Source organism: Equus caballus, chromosome 21, assembly GCF_041296265.1.
Source record: "Equus caballus isolate H_3958 breed thoroughbred chromosome 21, TB-T2T, whole genome shotgun sequence".
Classification (NCBI taxonomy): Eukaryota; Metazoa; Chordata; class Mammalia; order Perissodactyla; family Equidae; genus Equus; species Equus caballus.
Window position 1 is genome coordinate 64,225,093 of NC_091704.1, and position 12,459 is coordinate 64,237,551.

The window sequence follows — 12,459 nt, forward strand, 5'->3', positions numbered from 1 at the left end:
GGAGAAGGTGGATTGGTAGATGAACATCACAAAAAGCCCGACACACTCATCTGCTGTTCCTCCCTGTGGGCGCCCCTCGAATTCAACCCAGGGAGTGGACGCCCATTTATCAGCCCGACCCCATGTGTACTGAGGCTTGCTGACCAGAATCCACTAGCTTTTCATGATCATCCTAGTCATGTTATACCTTCCCTTCAAGCATTCAGAAATATAACCAGTTACACATTTAGAGGACTTCCTGAATCAAATTAAAGGCAAAACATTTTGTAAGCACAATAGCTAATCAGGCCACCTCGAGGAAGGCTGCGATGAGAATTCCTGATCACACGGACGTCTTACAGAAAGTGAGTAATCACTCCATGTGCTAATGTGCTAGGACTGCTGGAATAAAGTACTATAAACTGAGTGACTTAAACAACAGAAATTTACTGTCTCATTGTTCTCGAGGCTAGAAGTCCAAGATCAAGGTGTCGGCAGGGTTGGTTCCTCCTGAGGGCCAGGAGGGAGAACCTGGTTCAGGCCTCTCCTCTGGCTTCTGGAGGTTGGCTGGCACTCTTTGCTTGTAGATGTGTCTCCCCAATATCTTCACATGGTGTTGTCCCTGTGCGCATGTCTGTGTCCAGATGTCCCCCGTTTTTCTTCTTCTTCTTCTCAAAGCCCCCCAGTACATGTTCGTATATATTCTGGTTGTAGGTCCTTCCAGCTCTGCTATGTGGGACGCCGCCTCAACATGGCTTGATGAGTGGTCCTAGGTCCGCACCCAGGATCCGAACCGGCAAAACCCTGGGCCGCTGAAGTGGAGTGTGCAAACTTAACCACTTGACCACGGGGCCGGCCCCCAGATGTCCCCTTGTGAAACTGTGTGAAAGTTTTTAAAAAGCTCGACAGAGACTCACTCTGTGATCCCCAATCCACTCAAAGACACATGCCGAACAGAAACATGTGCATGCTCACCAACAGACAGGGACCAGCATTCAGACAGCAGCACTGTTTGTGACTGCCAATATCTGAGAACATGCGCAATGCCCACCCCCAGGAGAATGGGTAAGTAAACTGTGGGTGCTCAAACGTGAATTCTGCTCAGCAATAACAAGGAGTAAACTCCAGCCTCGTTCAACGATGCAGACGCATCTGATGAGCATAATGGTGAGCAGAAGTCAGACACTGTTTCATTCCCCTTCCTACAGTTAGAAACCAGGCAAAGGTGTCAGGAGTCAGGAGAGTCGTTGCCCTTGGTGGGGGGACTAGGGGGCACGTGGGATTGGGAGAGCAGTGTCTCTCTTGCTGATGACGTCCTGTTTCTCCACCTGGGTGCTGGTTGCAGGGTGTGGTCAGTTTGTGAGCATTCATTGAGTGGAATTTACCATACACGCACCTTTTTGTCTGTATATGACACTCAGTGGAAAGTTTAATTAAGATAAGTGTACCCCATCTCTATTAGTTACCAGCGCAATGATTTAGGGCCAGTTACATAACATCTTTAAGGTCTGGTTCCTTTTCACTGGTAAAGTGCAATTCTAAGAGTACCCACTCAGAGTCGATGTGAGAAATAGTTTAAGTATAGTTCCTTGCACATAAAAACTGCTCGATTAATAAAGGCTTTTTTTTTAACTTGGCAAAATGAATCTTTGGTGATGGAATGATAGTGGTCACCTTTTGGGGGTAATGCCTGGGGTGGGACGTGAGGGGGCTCTGGGGTGCAGGCGATGTGGAGCTGAGCATTTATGACAGTGCTTCTGGTAATTTGAGAGCTCAGCAGCCATCTGCTGTTCCAGTTGCACAATCAATGGACATGCTTTGATGCTTGGCATTCAAGGTTGGGGGGCCCTAGGTAGGCGTCTCCTGAATATCATTTACCACCCCAGCAGGGCCAGAGAGTGCCCTATGGTAAGCATGGTGTTGCTATTCACACGACGGGGGATACAAAAAGTGTAAAAATAGCCCCACGCTGGTTCAGATCAGTTTTACCTCCAAATATGGGGTTTGTCTCTAAATTTACCAAAAAATGTCTTTTTAGAGTGTTCTAGATTTCGGTATTGTGGGTAACGGATCGGACACCCATACTGTCGTCATCCTGATGTGGATGACGTGTTCGGCAGTTGGAAATCGGATCTTTTGCGTGTGCTCCACACATATCCTTTTTAGTATTTTGCAATGTTTACCACTCTACAGAGACTTGAAAACTGGAAGGGGAACAAGAAGTACCTCCCAGGTTTCAACTAAACAGATGCTGCGCTTCCCACCAAACCTCGGGCCACCCCCGCCCCAGGGACTCGTGCGGGCAGACCTGACGCAGCTGCAACGCCGAGGCGCTGAGACATGCCCAGACGCAGCTGCTCCTCCAGGCATGGATTCTGCCCTCCTCCCACGTGTGCGGTGTCCTGGGCCTGGCAGCCCAGCGAGGAGATGCCCTTGGGTGGAGGTGTCAGATTTAGCAGTGGGAAATACAGGGCATCCCCTTAAATGTGAATTTCGGATGACAATGAGCAATTTTTTTGTGTAAATATGTCTCATATTATATTTGGGATATATTTATGCTAAAAATTCATGGTTCATCTAGAACATAATTCATTGATTATCTGGAATTCAAATTTAACTGGACGTCCTGCATTTTATCTGGCAACCCTCCAATGGGTGTGTCTCCGAGACTGGGGGAGGTCATTGAAGAATAATTACCTATACACTCTGCCTAGACAAACAAGGGGGAGTACTGACATGGAGACGGCCGTGGGACCATCTCCAGACTTGAAGGGCTGGACCAGGAAGCAGACGCGCCCAACATGGAGGCAGCTTCCTCCTTCTCTCTCTCTCTCTATCACACACATACTCTGAGTGCAGATTCTCACCTCAGCTTCTTGCCCACCCCAGGCCTTGTTTCCAAGCCCCTCTCCTGCCTCCAGAATCATCTGCGATCCCCAGTTTCACAGACATCCTCGAAAGGATGTACTCTGCTACTCCTACCCCTCTTCTTACTCAATGGCAACCCCCCCATGCACTGTTCTGGACTTTGCTTTTCCCATCAACGACATGCCTTGGAGTTCCTCCGAGCTGGTCCCCGTGGAGCAGCCTGCTTCTTTTGAACACTGCAGCGGGGCGGTGTTGGGCAGGGGGAGTGGGAAGGCTAGAACTTGTGTGAACCTTGTTTAGAGGAAGTTCTAATCTTTTCCTTCTGTACCGTAACTGAGTGTTGCCCAGCCTCGAAGGTGTGCACAGCCCGCTCTGAAGACCACAGCCTTGGAGCCTGAGCAGTTGGTCAACTGGGACATTTGGGGGCCTTCCCACATGGGCTGCCAATAGCCCTGTGCCTCTGTTAGTTTTCTACAGACCTGTGGAGTCTGGAGATCTGTCCTGACTGAATAATCATTCAAGGGACCAATGTCTTGATTGAATGGCTAAGAGAGCAGATCTAAGCAAACAAATCTAATCGTCTTTGCCCTGAAGAGCGGTGCTCAGCACCTTTGGGCTATATAATTCTTTGTGGGGGGGCCGTCCTGTGCATCGTAGGAGGTTTAGCAGCATCCCCGGCCTCTACCCACTAGATGCCAGTAACAGCTCCCTGCTCCAGTTGTGACAACCAATAACGTCTCCAGACATTGCCAAAATCACCGGGTTGAAAACCACTACTCTCAAAGCTTCCAATTCATCTCTCGCCGTAGGTCTGTCACGGAGGAAGCAATGATTCACTGTGGCCCAGCGAAGGTTTTGCTTGGAAACAGAGGTTATAGCACCATAAAGAAAACTCTTCAGAGAAAAAGTGCACCATGGGCTGAAGCAGTCTCCCGAATTAGGACACTCCCACCCTCTATGTCCATTCCACTAATTAACGTGTTCGCTGCTGGGAATCCATCAAGCCTCGTGTCTCTCTCGGAAAAGTGACTGCAGCAATCCTTGTTTCCTGCAGGGACCCCAGCTCCAAGGGGCTGTGCAGCCAGCACAGGTCTGAAGCAGCGATGGGGAATGAAGGAAGCTGATGTTACTGAGGGCCTTCTGTCCGCCAGGCCAGTCCTCCCCAAGGCTGTGAGGTTGGCATTACTCATAAGGACGCTGACTCTCTTGTCTGGTTCATGTGACATCCTCAGGGCCACATAACTCCTCACCATCCAAGCTGTGGATCCAGCCTGACGGGATTCTAGATTCCACTGGCTTCCTGCTCTGCCCTCTTTAAAATTCTACAATTAGAGACAATAAAACGTGGGGGCCCCTGGCGGAGGGCAACCCATTGACCTAAATTTTCACCATCATATAAGTGGATGACATAAGACCCTCTCCTGTTACTGGGTTTCCTGAGTTCAGGCTAGAGCACAGAGCAGGAGCCACTGGACCCCTGAAGGGTGACAGAGGGAATGGGGGACAGTGCGTATTTCATGATGTTGCCAAGGGCTGGCCTTTACTTGTTATAAACCAGGTCCTATTTTGAGGGGGGAGGGACAACTCAGAAGCAGCATCCCATAGACACACTGTACTCTCAGGTGCCTTTCCTGGCCTAATTTGGCTCAGCAGAATCACCCCAATGAAATCAGTGGCTTCACAGATTGGTGTCTAAGGACTTTCCCATCCAGTGGTCCCCAAGCGTTGCTGTCCATCAAATCCCCTGGGAGCTGGGACGGTTCCTGATGCCCAGGCCGCTTCCCATCAATGAAATCAGGACCCGGAGCTGGGACCCAGGCATCAGCGGTTCTAAAGCTTCCCAGTAATGCCAGCAAGCCACCAGCTCCTGCCTCTGTGGTCCAGCGAAATGCCCACATCCTAATGTACATTCAGATAGCCCCGGGGCCTGGTGAGGTTCAAGACCTGAGTCAGGAGGTTGGGGTGGGCCTGGGAACCCGCATGCTGGGCAAAGAGGGCCAGAGCTGAGGGCAAAGTGCCGTCCTTGGATGCTGGTCACCTGGGAGCTGTTTAGACCTGCTGAATCTCAGGCCCCGCCCAGGACCTACCAATCAGAATCTGCGTTTTAACCAGATCCAAGCAAGCCGAGTGCACATTCAGGTTTGAGACACCTTACTCCAAGCCAAAGCCTTTATCTGCCGATGGGGATGAGAGGACAAGTGCAGGGCCCAGGGCCCCACAGGAAATTTCTAGGAACTCGCGCTCGCCTGCCATCCAAATGTTTTCTCTCCACCATTTGATGATCTCAGGAGCATTTATTTCTCTGACAAGTACGATTTCAGGCAATTTATAAAATTTCCCTCTCCTGTTGTGTTTAATTCAGGCACAAAACCAACCAAAACCCAAAAATGTAGGAAGGAAAGAGTAGAAACAAGAACACAGAAGATACGAAAATAGGACAGAAGCAAGGGGCATTTTTCAACTGCTCGTTTTTTTTTTTTTAAGTTAAGCTTTTTGGTGAGAAAGATTGGCCCTGAGCTAATATCTCTTGCCAATCTTCTTCTTTTTTTTCTCCCCAAAGCCCCAGTACATAGTTCTATATTCTAGTTGTGAGTTATTCTAGTTCTTCTGTGTGGGATGCTGCCACAGCATGGCTTGATGAGCGGTGTGTAGGTCCATGCCCAGGATCCAAACCGACGAACCCTGGGCTGCAGAAGCCGAGAGCATGAACTTAACCACTCAGCCCCGGGGCCGGCTCTCAGCTGCTCTTTGATTTAAAAACTCCATTGAATGGAACCTGCAAGTACAGCCACTCGAGAAACATGCAGGAGGGAGCTCCGTGGGAACGTCGGCTCGCTCCCGTCGGAAGGCTATTCAGGGGTTTAGCCCAGCCCAGGGAGACACACGTGAGCTTCCTCCGCACCTCTCAGGATGGGCTAGCGTCAGCCTCGGGTGAGAAAAAAAGGAGAGGAAGGCCTTAACCAAAGGAAATGCTGTTTCCCCCAGTTCTGAGACCACAAGAACGAAGCTGGTTAGTGAGAAGTGGTGACCCTGACGTGAGCCACCAGGGGAAAATGACACCTTTTTAAATGTCTCTTAAAGGGCAGCCCTTCACCTTTCCAGTCTGGAGTTGATTTTTGGAAATGACCAAAAGTTACTCAGAATCCAGTCAGACGATTGAGGTGAGCGACCAAACTCAGTTCTATTTTAGGAGATAAATCCAAAATGTGGCCATAATGTGACATTCGTGGTTTCTTCCTGTGAGTCGTCACCTGGTTCCAGAGTTGGTTCCTTACAAAAGTCCCAACACGGGTTTGAGTAAGGACAGCAGCGTTGGGAGAAGCTCAGAGCTTCTCCAGGGGCCTCTTCTGAAGGGCAAATGTGGTTCTGTCAAGAAGCGGGTCCCCTAATCATCACAGTCCCTTTATCTAACCCTCCCCTTGGTTTGCTAATGGTGATCACTCATTTTCAGACACAGCACAGGGAGGTTGTTGTGGGGACCAAGGAGGAAAAGAGAGTCACTCCCGGGGGCTGGCTATGGCAGGTGGCAGAATGCCCGCGAAGGATGGGACAGACGTTACCTGTGTTCATTTCCTGTGGCCGCCGTAACAAGTACCACAGACTCAGGGGGCTTAAATGATGGAAATTGATTGTCACAGCTCTGGAGGCTAGAAGTCCAAGATCAAGGTGTCGGCAGGGCCGTGCTCCCTCTGAGCTCTGGTTGGAACCCTTGCTGGCTTCTGGTGGTTTGCCAGCTGTCATTGGCGTCCTTGGCTTATAGCTGCCTCGCTCCAGTCTCTGCTCCGTCATCGCGTGGCCTTCTCCCCATGTGTCTCTGTCTCCACATGGCCGTCTCCTCAAAGGACACCAGGCATATTGGCTTAGGGCCCTCCCGACTCCAGTAGGACCTCATCTTCACTGACTACATCTGCAATGACCCAATTTCCAAACAAGGTCACGTTCTGAGGTGGTCGGGGTTAGTTCTTCAACAGTTCTTGTTTGAGGAGACACAATTCAAGCCCTACCGCCACCTTTGTCGCAGTTGTTTCTGGGATGCTGTTAATTAGGCTCGTTCACTTAAACTGTGCTCCTCAGGTCCTGTTGTTACTATTTGTACATATGTAGCCCTCCATTCAGACAAACTCTTTCTTGGAGAGCCAATCTGTTGTTCCCCAGACCTTGAGAGAGAATTTTTGTGTTTTTTTCGTCCCCTCCACTCTCACAGCTACCCACGTGGACCAGGCCCCTTGCTATAGGAATGCAAAAGGCAACAGTGAACAGATAGGGCTTTTAATTCACACACCAGGCTCTTGAGAGTCAGAAGGGAAGGCCTAAGGGCTGTGGAGCAGGTTTGAGTCCTGACATGGCCCTGTCTGTCACAGACAGTATGGAGATCACGGGGGTACGGCGGGAGGAGGAGTTGGGGCCTAGGCTAGCAGGTGGGGGAGGGGTTAGAGAGAGAAGGAGTGAGCATGGAGGCTGGGGGGAGCCAGGGAAGCCTTGCCAGGGGGCACAGACCTCTTCTGCACAAACGTCATTCCTTGGGGAACAGGGGTCAGCTTCCTGCACTGTGCTTTCATCTTTAGCTTCCCAGGCCACATGCAGCTCATTCCCCTGAACAATCTCCACGTCTTGAAGCTTTATTGTCCCATGTAGACAGTGTTGTCATCAGGTCAGGACACTCAAAAACCCCTTCCTAGCAGCATGAAGGTGAGACTTGACTCTGACGGGGCGGTGCTCGAGAGGAGGGGAGTTTTACCAGCACTGGGGAGGGTGTACTCATTTCCTGTGGCTGCTGCAACAAAGTGCCACCAAGTGAGTGGCTGAAAACAACAGAAATATATTCTCTCACCATTCTGGAGGCTAGAAATCTGAAATGAAGTGTCAGAGGGCCACTCCCTCCAGAGAGTCCAGGGGAGAGCCTGCTCCTCGCCTCCTCCAGCTTCGGGTAGCTGCCTGCGTTCCTTGGCTTGTGGACACAATGCTCTGATCTGTGCCTCTGTGGTCACATCACCTTCTCCTTCTCTGTGTCAAATCTCCCTCTGCTTCCGTCATACAAGGACCCATGTGATTGCATTCAGGGCCCACCCAGATAGTTCAGGGTAATCTCCCCATGTCAAGATCCTTAATTTAACTGCATCTGCAAAGACTTTGCTGTATATGGTCATTTACAGGTCCCGGGGATTAAAACCTGCTATCTCTGCAGGTCGTTATTCACCCTAGAACCACAAGTATGGGGACTGGGGCACCCATCCTTGTTGCCAGGAAGAGCTAACAGGTTACAGCTCGGGATGATTGGCCCCTCCCTCTCTCATCCCCACAGGCACCCGCAGGGGGACCCCACTGAGACTTTAATCCAAGAGTGAGAGCAGATCCCCTCTCTTCCCCGCAGGCTCTCCGCAAGTTCTCCATATGTCCAGGAGCTGGTCTGAGTGGCCCGAAGACCTCGGACTGGCTCAGGCTCAAAGAAGGTGGGTCCATCTGCCTGGCTCCAGCTCTTCCAACTCCGCCTGTCTGAGATGAACCACAAGCCAGCCATCCTGGTGGCTTCCCTGACAGCCAGCTCACAGCTTCATCCCACTCACATCCAGTCCCAACGACTCTATGCTCTAAATCCTCACGGTTCAAAGTGGGTTGTGGGGACCACAGCATCGCTATCACCTGGGAGCTTTTTGGAAAAGCAGAATCAAGGCCTTGCCCCCCATCTCCTGAATCAGATCTGCATTTTAATACAGTCCCCAGGGCACGTCACAGTGAGAGGAGCTCTGGTCTACACAGCTGTAGGATCGCTCCCTTACTCACCCAATACCACTGCTCGCTCCTTGCAAGTTTGTGTCTTTTCTCTCCTAGCAGGAGAGTGTGGGCGGCCTGCTCCCTAGGGCAGGGGTGTGTGGTTTGAAGCAAAGCCATGCTCCCTTACTTTATTTATCTTCCTGATACTTAATCTATTTTGAATTTCCAACAATGTTCTAAAACTTGGATTGGATTATTATTCTTATTGAGGGGTGGGGCAGGCGGCCTTCCTCCCCTGGCCGCCTGCCCAGTCATCTCTAAAGCCAACCCCATTCGGGCCCTCCCTGCTGCAAACATCCGTTATTTGTCCACCAGCATCTCTTCTCTTTCCTCCAGAAAAGGTCGCAGCATGCTCGCCTTCCTCCCTCCACCCGTTACAGGACCCAGGTCCATAGTAGTCACGTGGCTCAGGCCTCCTATGTAAAGTACAGTGTTGGTCCAGCGTTGGTCATGCCACTGAAACTAGACCAATCAGATTCTTTCCCTGGGGCTTTTTATAATGACGCTGGGAAACAGAGTCTTTATGTTCTTCAGGGGTCTCTAAACTGAGAGGATGTCAGTCGGTATTGGCACACCAAGGTGCTGCCTCATGGCAGCCTGCCACACGGTGGTGCCTGTGCCATGGCACCCAGCCACGTGGACATACCTGCCTCGTGGCACCCTGCCTCGCAGAGGTTCCCTGCCCCGTGGAGAATACCCATCTGCAGTGGGAGGAAGTGAGTGCACCAGGCGCAGAGAAGCCTAGATCTGAGTCAGAACAGAAGAGGGAGTCCTGGCTCCCCCCAAAAGCACCTGCTAGGCCTGAGGTCATCAGAGTCACTTCCCCAGAGCCCTTCACCACATTTCTTTTTCTGCCTAAACCAGTGTGAATTTGGTTTCTGTCCTACGCAACTGAAAAAGCCCTGACAATGCCCTCCCATCTTGAAACCTTTCATTGGCTGCCATGTGGGTGGACAGGGTCACCCCCCTCCTGCTGGCATCCAGAGACTCTCCCCCTCTAACTCCTTGTCCATCACTACCTGCCATAGAAATTAAGCTCCTGCACTTGGATCTCTTTGCAGGTGCAGGCACCTGCTGGAAAATTCCAGGCCCTTTGTTTCTTCCCGACACTTCAGTGTCTGCACCTGGACGAAAGCATCCTCCCACTGCCTTGCAGTAAATTGCATCTGCATTTCCCCTGGCCAGGCTGCAGCCCTGGGGTCCAGTGGATTTCGGAATCATAGAACATACTTAGCAAACTTTGTGGATGGAACATCCGAACTCCCTGTGGGCTTGTGAACTCTGTGTCCGTGAACTCATTGTGTTTCAGTGAATGTTCGCGAATACCGTCAGAATACCATGATGAGAGGCCCCTCTGTGCCTCAGTCTCCGCATCTGTAGAAAGGGGGCGATCGTCAGGAGGAGTCTGGGTGCCCAGGAAGTGTTTAGGACAGTGTCTGACCTCCAGGGAGCATCTCAAAAGATTTGCTTGTCCTATTTACATTTTCTCTCTTCTTCCCTCTTCCTCTTCCTTTCTCTCATCTTCTCCTTCTCCCCTTCCCCTGTCATTTCTGCACATCCCTTCCCCGTCTCAGCAGAGGGGTTACTGGATACCCTGGCAACCCTCCTGCCCCAGGGAAATGCTTGGGGCTGTTTCGCAGCTGAGATCTGCCGGGAAGCCCCCTAAACAGAAGAGCCCCCTGCAACCCCATTTGTCCATTCTGTCTACTTCATTCCATCCCCACCCCACTGCCCCCAATTTAGAGCCTATTTCCAGCCGGGTGACCCAGGGCGCCGAGGCCCTTATCCTCTAGACGTAATCCTGGGTTTATCTTGCTGGGATCAGCAGGCCTAAGACCCCAGCGCAGAGGCTCAGCAGCTGTGTGGTCCGAGGGAATCAGCACAGGCTCCAGGATGCTCTCCTGGCCCCTAAGATCGTCCCTTGGAAGGTGAAAAGCTGCATTTTCTTCTGCACAGTATCTTTTCACTCTGATTGCTGTATTCCTCCAGTCAGAGACACTTAGTACATTTTAACATATGTTATAAAATTTTAACAATTTTAACAGTCAACACTGACCGTCTGGATTCACTCCCTGAAAGGCCAGGTGGATCATTAAATTGTCATCCGGGTGGGCAGCCCTGGACCCCTGAGTCAGGGCACTGGGCAGAGAGGGGCCCTCCTGGTGAGCACCCAGGTCAGCAGCAGACAGCACATCTGGAACATTGCTTCTTCACAGCTGGGTCATTCTGCTGAATCCCACCATGTTGAGATTCAAAAATGACACAGTGTTGTCCCTTGCGGGTGAAAGAGCTGCCATCAGGAGGGACACAGAGGCAGAGATGTAAATTACCTCCTGGCTGCATGATTCTGTTATTTTTGCCTGTCTGTATCGCTGTCTGCGTCTCTCCGTAACAGCACCTAATTTTCCTTGGGGAGGCCCCCGTCCCTGTGTCAGTCCAAGGATGTGAGTGGGACCCACCCTGGCCACTCGGAAGGCCCCGCATCCCTGCCCACTGTGACCAACAGAGCTGGGCACCACTCTGTGGCAGGTCCTGCTGCGCCCACCCTATCTCGTCAGCCCTCTCACGGCCCTGTGGGCAGGTAGGCTTGTTCTTCCTTTTGTGGAGGTAGGGACCGGCACGCAGAGAATGAAACTGTGAATTCATGCGAGAGCCTGGATTCACATCCAGCTCTCTGACTTTCTAAAATCTATGCTCTTGACTACAAGACCAGGCTGACCTCCAAGGGCAGGGACTTCTAGAACCTGGCCCTCCATGCTAACGCAGGGAAGAACTGAGCATTCCTTCTTGCTTTCCCCAGAGGACTCCGAGGCCCTAGGGCAGGGGGCCACAAACCTTCTGTAAAGAAGTAAATATTTTTGGCTTCTAGAACAATACCATTTCTGTCACAGCTCCTGCATGAAAGCCGCTATAGACAATGAGCATGAGTGAGCGTGACTATGTGTCCATAAAACTTAATTTACAAAAGCAGATTGGTGGGCCGGATTTGGCCCAAGGACCATAGAGAATAGGGGTTTGCTCTTGGCCCTCAACTTGCCAACATGCATTTTGCGTATCTGGAGACTCAGAGCGTCTGAGCTGCTCACAGTGAAAACATGGCTGCAGGTATTATGGGAAGGATGAAACATCATTCGTTTGTTCCTTTGGCAAATCTTGGGGGCTGACTACCATACTGGACACGAGAGAGAGCCATGAACCAGGCAGACAGGCCCTTTGTCCTGGTGCACCCTGTGGGAGATGGCCAATAAAGCAGGATGCGAGAAGTCAACGAGGTAGGTATGAAGCATGGCGGGTGACATGCAGGAAACAGGCAGGACGATGATGCAGACAGTGGCTCAGGGAGGCCGTGTTAGACAGGAGTCAGGAAGGCCTCTCCAGGAGAGACATTTGAGCTGACAGCCAAAAGGCGTGAGAGGTCTGGCCTCAGAGAACTTTGAGGGAGCGTCCCAAGGAGGAGAGCAACCGCAGGAGGCTGAGACGTGCTTACTGGAGCACAGGGAGCCGCAAGGGCCAGCCAGCAAGATAGGAGGCTGGAGGGGTGGGCAGGAGCCGGGGGGCTGGGCCTGGGCAAGGGCTTAATGAGGACTTTTGTCATCATTAGGCCACTGTGTGGACCATGGCCTATACCACTGGTTCTCACACTCAAGGTGAAGCAGGGGCCTGTTAACCACAGATCGCTGGCCCCACCCCCAGAGCCTCTGCCTCCGTAGGTCTGGGGTGGGCCCAGGAATTTGCCTTTTGAGTGTATTCCCAGGTGATGCTGATGCCGCTGGTCAGGGAACACACTCTGAGAATCACCAGATTTCAGGAAAGCTCGAACGTCACCAGCAAGGCCTTCCC